This window comes from Bos javanicus, chromosome 9 (genome assembly GCF_032452875.1).
Source record: "Bos javanicus breed banteng chromosome 9, ARS-OSU_banteng_1.0, whole genome shotgun sequence".
NCBI lineage: Eukaryota > Metazoa > Chordata > Mammalia > Artiodactyla > Bovidae > Bos > Bos javanicus.
In genome coordinates this window covers 37632462-37648784 of record NC_083876.1, presented here as the reverse complement: position 1 = coordinate 37648784, position 16323 = coordinate 37632462, and the positions used below count along the sequence as shown (strand labels likewise).

Sequence of the window (16323 nt, the reverse complement as noted above, 5' to 3'; positions counted from 1 at the left end):
GAAGACTAGGTACAGAAAAGTTCTATTCAAGCATTTCAATAACACAATATATCTTTAAGAAAAAACTCACCTTTTAGAGATTTCTTTTCTCTCCTCTCTCACTGAATCTTCCCATAATATCCATCTTTCCTCCACTTTCCATCTAAATCACTCAATCACCTATATTAACAAACAAACGACTAGATTTTTCCAGGCAGAAGAAGAAGAGCCCTTGCTTTCCTCCAAAGGGCAGATGCTAAGTTTTCCATCTTTGCTCTTAGGCCACCAAGAGTTCCATTACCTTTAGTATTGGGTACACAAACACAGTCAGGGGCAGGAGAGTATCTAACCTGTAGAAACTTTAACATAATGTGTGAAAAATCAAACCACTCTGCCTCATAGCTGCTTCTCAAAAACAGAAAGTCGCATAGTCCTGTCTGGCTCTTTGAGATCCCATGGATGATAGCCCGCCAGGCTCCTCTGTCCATGGAATTCTCCAGGGAAGAGTCCTGGAGTGAGTTGCCATTTCCTTCTCCAGGGGATCTTCCTGACTCAGGGATTGAACCTGGGTCTCCTGCACTGAAGGCAGATTCTTAACCAACTGAGCTACTAGGGAAGCCCTGCTCCATGTATGGGTTGGCCAAAAGTTTGTTTGGCTTTTTTCATACCATCTTACAGAAAAATTTACATCAACTTTTTTTTGACCAACCTAATATTTGGTATTACTCTTCTATAGTTTTAATTGATGTTAATATCTATACTACAGTTTACATAATAAGCACTTAGAATAAGAATGTCATACGTGTGCTCAGTTGCTCAGTCATATCCGACTCTTTGCAACCCCACGAACTGTAGCCCTCCAGGCTCCTTTGTCCATGGGATTTTCCAGGCAGGGATACTGGAATAGGTTGCTATTTCCTTCTCCAAGGCATGAAGAGCATATATTTTCTTTTAAAATATAGATATTTAATAAGTGTGCTGCAGCTGCTGCTAAGATGCTTCAGTCATGTCCGACTCTGTGACGCCATAGATGGTAGCCCACCAGGCTCCACCGTCCCTGGGATTCTCCAGGCAAGATCACTGGAGTGGGTTGCCATTGCCTTCTCCATAATAAGTGTGCATTCAGCAATTCTTGAATTGAGCTATTGATAAACTGAGCAAACTTTTTCATGATTATTTCAATTTCCATAACTCTTGGTTACAATTTTTTCTATTGAAAAAAATTTACTCTACTTAGAATACAACTACTTCAGGATATTTACATGATAAGCACCTAACAACTCAATTTATACTGATTCATTTAAAAGTACTGAAAGAGATTTGCCAAGAGCTGATCTAGCGGGAACACTTCCTTCCATATTAGAACATTGTTGTAGGCAACACAGATGGCATTCTTTTCAGCCCCCAAAACTTTTACTTTAGAAATGTACCTGTGCTATGAAGAAATCATTCTTTCAGCATTGCTTCTAGCTTCCATTCCCCAAAGCATCAAGTACAAATGCTGTTTTTATTTCCTACAAACAGAAAGTGATTTGTTTTACATGATTGCCAGGAGCAAGATAAAAATTTATCTTGCAAAGCAAGTTTTAGTTCAGGTGCCAAATGTAAAGCAAATGCAATCATTTTTCACTACAGATACTTTCAAACAAATTTGGAATAGAAAACATTCTAGTGTTCCCCCAAATGTGCACATACAAAAAAAGTATTAGATACTCAGTGCCCTAGAAGGAGGTCATTTTTCTTATCTGTCAAATAGATTAAAGACTGTGGACTCTATTTTATGGGTTTTTATAGAAATTAACACATGGACAACAAAACAGACTGGACATAGACATCTAGTTGGCAGACATCAGAATTTTAAGGAGAAGAAATGACAACGGGGAGATTATCAGACTATAAATTTCTGGTGTAGAGAGAAGAATTTATTAATTACATGCAATTCATCAGGCAGATATTTTTAAGCCCCTGTTAATCTTGCATTTCTATAGCTGCTTCACCCCAGATGGAGAATCCTGAGATGCAATTCTTCATGTGGATGCTAGGAGGATGATTCCTCAAGAATAACCAATTAGATGCACTCGATACCAAGCAGTATCAGGAATTCATCTTCTTGAATTTAATTTCTTCCCCCCTTGGAGCTTCCTCTCTTTTCCTCTTTCTTCTTCTGTGTGATTATACTAATTATTATCAGCATATAAAATTTGGTTTCAGTTTCTGTTTTTTAGGAACACTTAATTACACAAGAAGAACATGTCAGTGAGTATGAGAGAGTTGTGAATGACATAATAGGAGGGTTTAGAAGAAGAGTTCTTTCCCTAGGTTCAGTATCTAGGTTTGTCAGGAAAGTGACGAGGAGGTAACAGGGTTTTAGGTTTTATTTTGAAAGATGGATATATAATTCTGACAGATGAAGGTGAGTATCACTGGCTAAATGATAGTTCAGGCAAAAGTGTGCCTAAGAGAGATTCTTTAAGAGAAAGCTGAAAGTAAGGGTAGTGAATCAGATCATTGAGAATCTTGAATATGACAGACACCCAATGCTGGATAATCATATGCTGTTCTTCCATGGTACCACACTTAAAATCATGTCAACAGGAAGCCAGAGCCACCTGGAACAAATAGATTATGAGAGTGGCTGTGGTTAAGAAACCTGTTTCTCAAATTGTATTTTGCAAATTTCCTACAGAGAATTCTGGAATCTAGCCTCAGGTATTCTAATTCAGTAAGCCTGGGGAGGTGCCTCAAGCCTTCATTTCAATTAAGTTCTCAAATGCTGTTGATATGTCTGTTCAGGGACTGCACTTTGAGTAGCCTTGGTATAGAAGAGGTCCACACTTTCAATATACCAGTCCTAAATAGAAGCAACTCAGACCTGTGTGTTTCTAAATACAGACTATGTCATCTTTAGCCATCCTTGAAGTGCTTTCTGGGTATATGTGCATTTCAGATGGGTTGACATTTATATTTTATTGTGCACAACTCTGTAGCTGATGCTAATAGAAAAACATCACCAGCTAAATCTGAAATTAAGCTCTTGTAATTAACTCTTTCTACAGAGATCATTTTCTTGCAGAGATAAGGCAAAGAAAAGAAGTTTTGATGACAGGGAGCATCCATATACACATAAGAAAGATCATGCTATAAGAAAGTAATATGCTTGTGCTTAGTCACTCAGTCATGTCTGCCTCTTTGCGAACCCATGGACTGTAGCCCACCAGGCTCCTCTGTCCATGGAAATTTCCCAGGCAAGAACACTGGAGTGGGTTGTCATGTCCTTCTCCAAGGGATCTTCCCAACCCATGGATCGAACCTAGGTCTCCCACATTGAAGGTGGATTCTTTACTGTCTGAGCCACCAGGGGAGCCCCAAAATGTTTCTCACTACATGAGAAAGTAATGGGGACCCTCAGATATTACAGATAGACTTATCGTCCTGTTGTAACCTTCCTGACAGTCTGCACTGGATATACTTAGACAAGAGAGTGATCAGTCTTTGAGTAGCTTACAAACAAAAAGAAGTGGCAGAGTATTACAAATGTAATCTAGAGTTCACCCACTGATCTCTTTCATTTCTAGGTCCTTTTCTGAGTGCTGCACCTCCAGAGGGAACAGGATGGGGTAAAGGAAGCCATGTGGTGTAAGGTATCATTAAGGGAACTTGGGATGTTTATTTTGCAAAAAAAGATCCATTGTGTGAGTGGGTGTTGGACATAGCAAGTGCCATTTTCTTAAAAAGTTGCTATATAAGACCCTGGGAGGAAAATAAAATGAAAAAAGGATAATGAGGAAATGAAACAATCTGGATCCAATATTACAATAGCTGTCCACATGGAATATGCTGGTTGGAGAAAAAGAAAGCTCTCCATTACTAGAGTTGGTCAAAACTAGTCAGGGTAGCAGCCTATTAGTTAAAAATGCATTTTGTAAAGGTTTGGGAAATCCTTTGCTACTAATTCGAAGATGACAGGAAAAAGAGCTTTTTTTTCCTAATAGGATATTTGTGTGAATTTCAGGAGATCTGAATTTATAGGTGAATATTCTGTTTTGTTCAAAATAGTAGAGAGACCCCACAGATCAGTGATCTAAAGTTAGTATGGGAACAAAAAGAGCATTCTCCTGACAGGGCACTGAAGCTGCATTCAACACAGCAGGGTCCCCATGAACACTTAAAGTCCTCAGTGGGAAGTGGTCATCTTATTGCAATCTGGGTGTGCTTGTAATTATCAGGTCTTTTCCATGCTGTGTCCTGGACTTTAAAGAGAAATTAGTTGATGGCCTAATGTGTGAGAGCAGAAAAAGAAAGTCTTTTCTGTTGCGCTGAGTTAAGAATAAATGAAGCTTCATTTTTCCTGTTGTGTCTTGTAACTTACGTTCATAAAGAGTACTGTTAAGTTTTCTCAACCAGAATGTGAACTATTTAGAAAGGGTGTAATTGATGGCTTCATTAGAGTAAAATCATTTAACTTGTAGCTCTTGAGAATTCCTCATTTGATACTCTCAGTAGTATAGCTTTTGGTAGGGAATTATGGAAACTAGCATAGAAATCAAAAACTTTGTAACAGACTTGAAGTATATCTTTAATGGGCTAATCAAAGGCTGCTGAAAGAATTAATGAGCTTGAAGATATGTCAACAATAAAGTGAAAATCAAATGGAAAAAAATGAAGCAAAATATCCAAGGACTTTGGGACAATACAAAAAGGAATATAGTCATACCTTATTTTATTGTACTTCACTTTATTGCAGTTTACGGATCTTATATTTTTTACAAACTGAAGGTTTGAGGCTTTCCTACAGGGAGCAAGTCTAGCAGTGCCATTTTTCCAACAGCATTTTCTCACTTCATGTCTCTATGTCACATTTTGGTAATTCTCTCAGTATTTCAATTTTTTCCATTATCATTATATTAATCATGGTGATCTGTGGTCAGCAGTCTTTGGTGTTACTATTAAAATAGTTTTGGGCCACCACAGACTATGTCCATTTAAGACTGCGAACTTAATCAATAAATGTTATGTGTGTTCTGACGGCTTCACCCACCAGCCATTTCCCCATCTAACTCCCTCTGCTTTGGCCTCCCTAGTCCCCGAGACATGACAGTATTGAAATTAAACCAATTACTAACCCTACAATCGCATGTAAGTGTTCAAGGGAAAGGAAGAGTTGAACATCTCTCACTTTAAATAAAAGCTAGAAATGATTACGCTTAGTGAGGTCACATGTCAAAAACTCAGATAGGCCAAAAGGTAGGCCTCTTGTACCTAACAGCCAAGTTGTGAAGCAAAGGTAACGTTCTTAAAGGAAATAAAAAGTGCTGACATAAGTGATACAAAATTTTCTTTATTTGTTTTAGATTTAGGTATTTTATGTATTCTAAATTAAAAAAAAAAAAACCCTTAATCTAGTCCTTATTGACTTCTTACTATACAATCCCTTATGTTCTGATACTATCACTACAGGAGGAAAACAGGCACTGTCCTTTTAACAGATTTTCTTACCATGGGTTTACAGGTAAATTGAATACTACAAAATAAACTAATTCAGTGGTCACCATGTACCTGGAAGTCTACTTATTATCTGGTTATCCATGGTCTCTAGATAATCAACAAAAGATATTAATTCATAGTTAATGAATATTTTTCACTCTAATGAAGCCTGTGTATAAAAGATTGAATTTGGACAAATTACATACATTTTTGCTTTGTTAAAGTGATGTAGATTTGTTAAATGGATACAATTCTGTAAATCTATATTTATGTGAAAATTTTTTTTGCCTTCTAGCAGATTCATTTATCTTTTAAAATAAATTTTTAAATTGCTCAGGTAGATTTCTTTTTGATTAGAAAACATATATAATGTGAAAGACATTTACTACCATGGTACAAGAAGAATAACAAACACAATCAAATATAGTATTTTTTATGAAGCTATCAAAGAGCAGTGATGAACTAAACCCTAGGGAGAAAGTGCCCCTGTTAGACAAGCAAAGAGCAGCAAGAATTTTCATAACTAGGCTTGAGCAGCCAACCTCAATGCCAGAGGTCAGAGGAACAGATTTACCATCAATGGAAATACATTGAGAGACAAGGAGGAACCAAATGAGAATATGGCGAGCTAACAGAGTGGATTGGAATTTGGAAAGTCACACATGCGAAAGGACATTTTCAGCCGCTACTTTCTTCTCTTCATCAGGCCCCCAAGTAGTTTTCTAAGAAACTCCCCAGTGGACGGAGTCCTGATAGCTGAGAGAACCTGTGGAGTCTCCACATTTGCATGATGCTTGTATCCATGAATCCTGCTAGGGATGAAAACCAACTACCTGAAGCTTTGGCCTGATACCCTCCCGGCTCTAATACCAACAATGAAAAAGTACTTCCCACACCCTCAGCATCAATGGTGTGGGAAATGAGAGTAGGGCCAAGAGGGACAAACTCAGCTTAATGACAGGTCAGCCTCACCTCAGTTTGATTTTTGGAGGAATATGATAATCAATCACCATTCTAGCCACCAGACAAAGAAAAAGGCTTGCTTTCAGTATCTTGGAAAGGTAAAACAAATCTCAATAAAAATATATTAGTGCTCAATCTCTTCTCTTCTTCATAAACTGAGTAGAACGTAATTAAAAAAATGAGTTTTTTTTAAAAAGTAAACATGTGACCCATAAACACGAGGAAAAGTAGCCAACAGAAGCAGACCTACAGATAATCCAGACACTCCAATAACTTAAAAGCAACTATTAATATTTTATATGTTAAATAATTTATAGGAGAAGATGGATAAAATAAGTGAAAAAAGAAACAATTTCAGTAGAGAGGTGAAAACTTAAACAGAAGCTGTTTCATTAAGTTCTATTGTTTTTCTTTTTAAATATTCTCTTTAGGTTTAATTATTTTGCTAACTTGCCTATGTTTATATCATTGATTTTAATCAGTTTTCCTAATATATTATGTAAGGCTAATAATTTTATTTTTTAATATTTATTTTCAATTGCTTGATGATTGGTTTATAACGTTGGTTTGATTTCTGTCCTACACCAACATGAACAACCATAGGTGTACGTATGTCCCCTCCCTCTCACCTCCCACCCAGTTGCACCCCTCTAGACTATTACCAAGCCCCATTTTGAGTTCCCTGAGTCATACAGCAAATTCCACTGGCTATCTATTTACATATGTTACTGTATTTGCTTCACGATACTCTCTCCATTTATCTCACCCTTTCCCTCTTCTTCCCTACCCTTGTCTGAAGTCTGTTCTCTATGTCTGTGTCTCCATTGCTGCTCTGCAAACAGATTCATCAGTACCATCCTTCTAGATTCCATATACATGAGTTTTATACGATATTTGTTTTTCTCTTTCTGACTTATTTCACTCCGTATAATAGGCTCTGGGTTCATCCACCTCATTAGAAATGACTCAAATGTGTTCCTTTTTATGGCTGATTATTATTCCATTGTATAAATGTACCACAGCTTCTTTACCTACTCATCTGTCAATCATCATTAAGGTTGCTTCCATGTCTTGGTTATTGTAAATAGTGCTTCAGTGAACATCGGGGTACATGTGTCTTTTTCAGTTTGGGTTTCTTCAGGTACATTAATAATTTTCTTTTTCTAGTGTCATTTATAATTTCTTTTTGATCCATAATGAAGTAAAAGTCACTCAGTCGTGTCTAACTCTTTGCGACTCCATGGACTGTCCATGGAATTCTCCAGGCCAGAATACTGGAGTGGGTAGCCTTTCCCTTCTCCGGGGGATTTTCCCAACCCAGGGATCAAACCCAGGTCTCCCGCATTGCAGGCGGATTCTTTACAAGCTGAGCCACAAGGGAAGCCCATAGGGTATCAGAAATAGGTTTCTTAATATTTAAGCTCAGTGATTTCTTTTCACATTTTAACTTATTTGCAGTATAGTCAAAGAACATGAACTGGATGATAATAATACTTTGAGATTTATTGAGATATTAAGATTTAATATTTGGTAACCATTCATAAATATTCTATGGGATCTTGAAAAATATGTTACACATGAGTTTCTGCCATTTTTGAATGCAATGATTTGTATATATCAGCTATTTTGCTTTTGCTAATTTTTTGTTCAAATATTTTATAATCTTAATTTCTTCTTGATTTTTCTATCAGTGTAATAGAATCTCCCACTATGATTATGGATTTATCTATTTCTTCTTTTATTTCAGCTTATCAAATTTAATGTAACAATTATAAAATGAGAAGTAAATAATGATATATTTGGTTTAAATGTAACATTTTAATCACTTGCTATACATACTCTGTGTACTTATCATTTCATTTTTTGCCTTCCTTTGGATTGATTTTTATTAATCTACAACCTTCCCACTCTTAGCTCTGTAAATATTCACTCTTGCACTGTTGTTTAGTATTATTCTAGAAATTGCAATATACATCATACAATAACAAATAAGAGTATAATATAAAGCAGCACTTTCTTTCAAGACAATTTTTAGAGCAGTTTTTTAGGTGACAGCAAAATTGAGAGAAAAATATAGAGATTTCCCGTATACCCCTTGCCCTCTGTACCAACATTATCAAAAATCCCCCACCAGAGTGATATATTTTCTACAACTGATAAACTCACACTGACACATCACAATCACCTAAAGTTCATAGCTTACCTTATAGGTCACTCTTGGTGTTATACACTCTATAAGTTTGAAGATATAATAATATATATCCATTATCATAGTATCATTCAGAGTATTTCTACTACTTTAAAAAAATCCTCTGTGCTCTGTGTATGCATCCCTTTCAGTATCCTTCAGCCTCTGGCAACCACTGATTTTTTATTGTCTCCATAGTTTTACCTTTTTCAAAATGTAGTAGAAATTGTGCAGTGTATAATTAAAGTGGTACTTCTAATTCATCCAAGAAAGTGCAAAGTTGAATTCTTTAACTCAATTTTTATCCCTGCTGATCTGCCAGCTTTTGTGGTGTATTTTAACTGTATCATGGCAGACACTATAGTGTGTCATCCAGATCCCCCTTCACTGAAGGACTTTCTGCCCCATCTGCATGGCAGCCTTATGATGTTACCCTCTTCTAGGATTGCCTCAACTGCATGGAGCCACCTCACACCAGGTCACACTTCTTTCTGGGTCAGCCTTCATCTAATAACTGATGTGGGACAGTAAAGATCTAGCCAACTTGAGGCATCTCTGAAGGTTGATTTCTATTCCAAAGCTCTTTGTGGAGTAAAGCTATTCAAGTAATAAACAACTTGCAGCTTCCTTTCCAGATGTATGTTATCTTTTCCAGAGCATGGCTTTGGGGACATTATATGGAACTATTAATTTGGCTAATATGTTTTCTTTCATCCCTATTAGAAAAGAAGATAAGACACATTTCATACTTACATGGAAACAGATTTAAATTTTGCCCCAGAGTATGTTAATAATCTCCCTGTATTAGTTATAATATAGTCCAAGAAGCTCTGGAGTGAATGAACATTGTGTACAATATTACACCAATCTACTACATTGATAATATCATGGTAATTGAACTAGATGAGCCAAAAAGGGCTAGTATGTTGGAGGCCTTGGCAAGAAACCTTTTCCTAAGGTCTTCTACATTCTGTATGTCTTACCACCAAGATACTGACTGCCCATTGCTCTGGACTATCTTTTCAAGTATGTTTTACCCTCAATAACCTTGGAAAATAAAGATAGTATCTTTCTCAAGAGCAAAAGGCAGGCATAAGTGAAAAGGAAAGTCACTCAGTCATGTCTGACTCTTTGCAACCCCATGGACTATACAGTCCATGGAATTCTCCAGGCCAGAATACTGGAGTGGGTAGCCTTTCCCTTCTCCAGGGGATCTTTCCAACCCAGGGATCGAACCCAGGTGTCCCAAATTGCAGGCGAATTCCTTACCAGCTGAGCCACAGGGAAGCCCCAAGAATACTGGAGTGGGTAGCCTATCCCTTCTCTAGCAGATCTTCTCAACCCAGGAACCAAACTGGGGTCTCCTATATTGTAGGTGGATTCTTTACCAACTGAGCTATCAGCAAAGCCCAATAAAATATTTGGCTTCCCTCAACTCAGTGTTTCTTTCCTGTAACACAAATTACTGCTTGTATAGGTGTCCAGCTCGTGACCATTTTCATGTTACCTATGGAAACTGGAGTTTAGGAAGCCAGTGCAAAAATGGGGATACTCTGGTTACTGCTATTGCTATGAGTAATAAATTGCAAGTCATATAGGTAATAAAAGGATTTTCATATATTCTGCCAGCAGAATATATTCATCAGACTGTTGCAGACTAACTAACTTGTAAGTAGTGCAAAATTCAAGACCTTACACTGTTCTTGACAGGATGGAAAATAAATGTTACCGAGATAATAGGTCCAGACTGTTACACAGGCAACCCTGTCAGTTGAGCCACGAGACCAGGCAGATAATATTATTTTAGAGATAACAATAGTGGAAGAGTGTCTTAGAGGTTAAAGCGTCTGCCTGCAATGCAGGAGACCTGGATTCAATCCCTGGGTCTGGAAGATCCCCTGGAGAAGGAAATGGCAACCCACTCCAGTATTCTTGCCTGAAGAATCCCATGGATGGAGGAGCCTGGTGGGCTACAGTCTATGGGGTTGCAAAGAGTCGGACACAACTGAGCGACTTTACTTCACTTTACAACATAGACCCATAGGTTTCAAAGCAAGGCCATGCCATCTGCTTAAGAGAATGCTACGCCTTTCATAATATGAGTCCTTATGTACAACACAGCCACTGTAGATGTAAAGTGTCTGACATGGGACACTGGTAGGCATGTGATCATAACTTCCTACTACGAGCCAGATTCTGTAAGAACCATCAAGTCATGCAATCTTGCATTAAGCAGATCTAGCAATGATCACTGTTATAAGGTAGAAACAGTACACCTGTGAATAAGAATAAGCAGGATTAGAGTATATAATCAAGTTGTATGGGAAGTTGTCAGACCCACATGCCATGCACTACTCTTGCATTTGTACCTCTCTCTCAGCTCACACCTGTGTTGTGTGAGGGATTTATTGCAAGGAAATGGCAGAGAAAGGAAACGTTTGAGCTTAGTTATGAATAAGTTGTCTCAGTATGTGATTGGGAGCTGAAAATAGATGGCAGTCATACTGTACATCCACCTAAGAGTAGTTCTGAAAGACAATGGTGAAGAAGCATCCTGCTGAAGATCAGAGCTAGGGTTGTTTCATCTAGTCATCAAATCTATAGGAAAAGACAAGTTATCTGAGGTCAGAATATATTCAGATTCTGAGCTTGGATTAGATTAAAGTGAGAGGTACTTCAGGTACAAAGTTTAAGGAGTCACTTCTCAGGGTTGTGCACATGCTTAATCCTTGATTTACCATGATCTCTTCAGAAGATCAATAGCCATTAGTTGGAAAGTTGACTACACTGAACCAATTAAAGATGTAGCTAATGTGCCAGTTTGAAGGTATTATTTTATGAGAATGGAACACACTCCAGGTATAGTATGCAATTTGATTTAAAATTCTACATGTACTTTCACCATGGTAGTGTTCCCAATATGAATAATTCTTAGGAATAGAGATCAGGAATTACCAGTAAGAGTGACCAGCTTGAGGGAACTTGTGCATAGACCTCTAAACTCTACTAGATTAGAAATCTCACTTTCCAAGGAGGGAAACAGAATTGACAGTTGTAAGGGTCTGCTTCATCAGCTGAAAGAAACCACTGAGTTTAGCAGACATCCTAGCTGTAGATGAGGGATCTAAACTGGATAGTGAAGAAGAGGTATAATGAATATCAGTCCTGACCCTGAGATGCTGTCACAGTGAGAACTATTTTTCCACTATTTTTCTTTTATGTTTAACCCCAGGAAAAGACATCCATCAGAACCTGATGGAAGTGTTCCAGAACATATGTGAAGAAGCGGATCAGAGTAACATAATGGGTGGATTGTGATGAATGCTATAATGTGCCGTCCAGATTCTTTTACAATGAGTATTTGCCAGCCTCTGGGAGTGCTGCTGGCAAATAGCCTTTAGATGTCAACCGTTTTAAGAATTGACTCAGCTGGAGAGAGCTCCTTTAACCAAAATTCCACCCCTTCCTAGGGCTGAACACATCAAATGATTGATCAATGTTAGAGTACAAAATCCTGGCTTGGTTCAATGTGAACTATTCTAGACCCAAAGCTCCCCAAAGGATCTTCCAAGATGGTAATTGAGACTGGATTCCTGCTTAATTTCTCCTTCTTTCCAATCCCTATTTCTTTTCTTCCCTCCCATGGCTATTAATCTCAAAGCTATCTTTAATAAACATCCTACATGCTAAATTCTGTCTCTGAATCAGCTTATTTTAAGAGTTATATCTCTAAAAACATTCTAGTTAATATTTATATACCTATAGACAATTTTTATCTATGTCCACTCAGATATTTACTTTTTTACTTGCTCTTATTATTTCCATATTTCCTTCTGACTTTATTAATTTTTTTTGGCCTGAAGAACACTTCTTAAGTATATCTTTTGATAAAAGTATGTCAGTGACAATTTTTTTTTCAGAATTTTTTTGGTTTGTTGGTTTAAATGTTCTAGTACAGTTTAATTTTGGAAAAGTATTCTCACAAGACACAGAGTTCTTGACTATTCTTTCAGCACAGTCAAGATATCACTTTATAAGACTTACATCTTTATATTAAGAAAGCAGTTGTCAAAGTAATTATTGATCATTTGATTAAAACCTGTCCTTTGCCTTATATTTTAAGCAGTTTTACATTATGTTTTTGAATCTATAGTTTAATTTTTAAATTAACTTTAAACATTCTCTGTCATTACTTCTATGAAAATAGCTTCTCCTCAATTCTCTCTTCCTCCTAGGTCTCCCAATACACATATTCCTTTTATCTTCTGTCTTTTCTTTACTTGTCTCTCTGCTTCATTTTGGGTATTTTGTTTTGAGTCTTGTCACTAACTAATTCCTTCTTCCGCTGTGTCTAATCAGTTATCAAACTCATCCACTTAATTACTAATAATTGTTGTTTACACTTGTTCACTTCTAGAATTATTAGTTTTTTAATGTAATTTCAATTTTTTCTTCTAGAATTCTCTTTTTGTCCTTTCATTTTTTGAACATATCAAGCATGATTATTTTAACATTTGGATCTAATAATTTCATTATCTATGTAACCTATGGGTCTATTTCTATTGTCTTTTTATCTCCATAAATTTGCAATCATATTGTTCTACCTCCTTTCTTGTCAGGTAATTTCTGAATTAATTACCACAAATTGCATATAAAAGTTTGTAAATTTTATTTGAGACTATCACAATGTCACAGTGTCCTTTTTCAGGAAAGATAAATGTTTATTTTGCACAGACAAGTAGAGATACTAGCTGTCTTTAATTCAATTTCAAAGATTGAGTTTATTACCTGGAAATCTTTTTCTCTGAATGCCTATTTACTTTTGTTCAACATTAATTCTAGGACTTATTCCTTTAGAATTCTGATCTCACACCTAGGGTTCTAACTACTAGGGTTCTAAATTCTTGATGATTCCACAATCTTGTTTCTGTTGCTCTGACTCCATAAGATTGTTAAAGCTCTCACCTAAGCTGGAATGGGCAGATAGATGTTCCTAGGGAAAAACCATTTCCCAAGGCTGGGCTCAACCCTCTGGGTTTGATTCCTGTTGTAGATCTTGGCCCCTAAATATTCATTACATTGTTAGCAGTTTGCTAATCTCAAGCAAGTTAAAGAAAAATGTTATATCCAGTTTTTCCAGTTGTTTTCAGAGATTTGGTCTGATTACCTGGGCTGCCATTACCAGATCCAAGAGTCCAGTAATTATAACTTATTAAACAGACTTTCTAACATTATTCAAGATTCTGTTCTGTTCATTCATTTTTACATTTATTTCCATTTATTTTTATCCATATGACTCTCTCCTGCAATTTAAGTTGCCTGGCCACAGCTAATGATATAGGAATATATAGATCATTTCCTGACACATTAGTTGCTACAATTTAATTAGAAGATAAACATCCTAACGTAAGCCTTTCTCCGGTTTTACAAATAAGGGTGAAAATGTGAAAAGACATAAAAGATGTTTCTGATTCAATAAAAATCTTAAAGGAACAATACTTAGTCAGATGATCACTACCCACCCTTCATATTCTGATCTTAAAAGTACTAAGGCCTCAAAGCCTAGGTAAGAATGAGACATTTATTTAGATGCTGTTTGTATATTATACACAGCCTACTTATATAGTCTAGTGTCTTAGGTTGAGATTACCAAAATTATATACTGAGATGAGGAATAATGCTATGACCAACCTAGACAGCATATTAAAAAGAAGAGACATTACTTTGTCAACAAAGGTCCGTATAGTCAAAGCTATGGTTTTTCCAGTAGAAATGTATGGATGTAAGAGTTGGAGTATAAAGAAGGCTGAGAGCTGAAGAACCAATGCTTTTGAACTGTGATATTGGAGAATACTCTTGAGAGTCCCTTGGACTGCAAGGAGATCCAACCAGTCAGTCCTAAAGGAAATCAGTCCTGAATATTCATTGGAAGGACTGATGTTAAAGGTGAAACTCCAATACTTTGTCCACCTGGTGCAAAGAATGGACACATTGGATAAGACCCTATGCTGGGAAAGATTGAAGGCAGGAGGAGAAGGGGATGACAGAGGATGAGATGGTTGGATGGCATCACTGACTCAATGGGGATGAGTTTGAGCAAGCTCCAGGAGCTGGTGATAAACAGAAAAGCTTGGCATGAGGCATGCAGTCCATGGGGTCTTAAAGAGTTGGACATGACTGAGTGACTGAACTAAACTGAACTGAATGTTAAGAAATGTTCTAAGGAAATAACAGTAAAGAATTCCCCAATTCTGGGCATAAAAGAGGGGAACCACTCTGGGGTATAAAATTTAACAAAGTCCCATCAAGAGGGTAATTCTGGCTTGGTCTTCCAGGGAATTGTGAAAGAAATGGAAGTCACATTTGATTTATATATATGAAAAGGGAATTTCCAAATGCCAAAGGAGACAAGGTAGCTGAAGACAAAAAGGAGAGCCAGATGGGAGGAGGAGGAGATACAAGGAAAATAAACACATCCTCAAGTAAACATTCCCTATTTTTTGTTTTGTTTTGTTACTAAAAGTCTTGACAATAACTCTTAAGTGCTGTTGCAAACGTGTTTATAAAAATTTTTGTTAAGGTATCAGAAATATGCTAGACTGGTTCTCAAATATCATCTCGGAGGCTGTGCTATTATCTCATCCTTTTGGGCATTTTCCCCTCATTTGTCTTTTTAAGCACTAACTGTTGCTCTTCAAATAATCAACAATACATTGCTTTTCTGGGTTTTCTTAATAAACATTGACAACTAAAAATTGTGATATTTTCTGAGCAGCACAGTTATGTAGTACTGTGGTAACAATGATAGTATATTTGTGCAATTTTCAAGAAAAAGCCAGAGTGCAGTGGCAGGAACCCTAAATCAGATGTTTATAAATAAATTCAAAAGCTACTGAAGTAATCTTAAGTTTTCCCCATCTAGTGAAAACAATTAACACTGATTTCTCATTGCAACATCAATTAATTAATTAATTAGAACTTACCATGCTCATATCGGAGAAGGCGATGGCATCCCACTCCAGTACTCTTGCCTGGAAAATCCCATGGACGGAAGAGCCTGGTAGGCTACAGTCTATGAGGTTGCGAAGAGTCGGACATGACTGAGCGACTTTACTTTAACTTTTCACTTTCATGCACTGGAGAAGGAAATAGCAATCCACTCCAGTGTTCTTGCCTGGAGAATCCCAGGGACGGGGGAGCCTGGTGGGCTGCCGTCTATGGGGTCACACAGAGTTGGACACAACTGAAGCGACTTAGCAGCAGCAGCATGCTTATATATTTTCAGTTGGAGTTTCAGGTTAAATAAAGAACTTTTAAGTTTTTGTTGGTGGATGTTTTACATGTATGAATGTTGAGAAACCATAAATATTAATTACATAGCTTTACCCTTTAAAATTCTAACTAAAATTTTTATCAGCTTTTTTCCTGGTAAGGCTGGCCTGAACAATCTGGCTTAAATATGGGGGGAAAAATCTGATTTTTTGATGCCTCTGTACTTGAAATAACCCACAAGAGGGAGAATTTTTGTCTACAAAACAGATATTCCTTTTTTATATATGTATTCAGTTCAGTTCAGTCGCTCATTCGTGTCCTACTCCTTGCAACCCCATAAACTGTCCATCACTAACTCCCGGAGTTCACCCAAACCCATGTCCATCAAGTTGGTGATGCCATCCAGCCATCTCATCCTCTGTCATCCCCTTCTCCTC

The 16323-nt window shown here is 37.0% G+C and overlaps 1 long non-coding RNA gene across 1 annotated transcript in view; it reads left to right on the top strand.

The window, feature by feature from the left end:
• The window catches only part of LOC133253830 (uncharacterized), a 321191-nt gene that overhangs the window by 259990 nt on the left and 44878 nt on the right, over positions 1 to 16323 (top strand). Inside the window, exon 3 of the long non-coding RNA XR_009738468.1 lies at positions 3555 to 3620. This is a non-coding gene — a long non-coding RNA (uncharacterized LOC133253830). The remainder of the gene's footprint in view (positions 1 to 3554; positions 3621 to 16323) is intronic.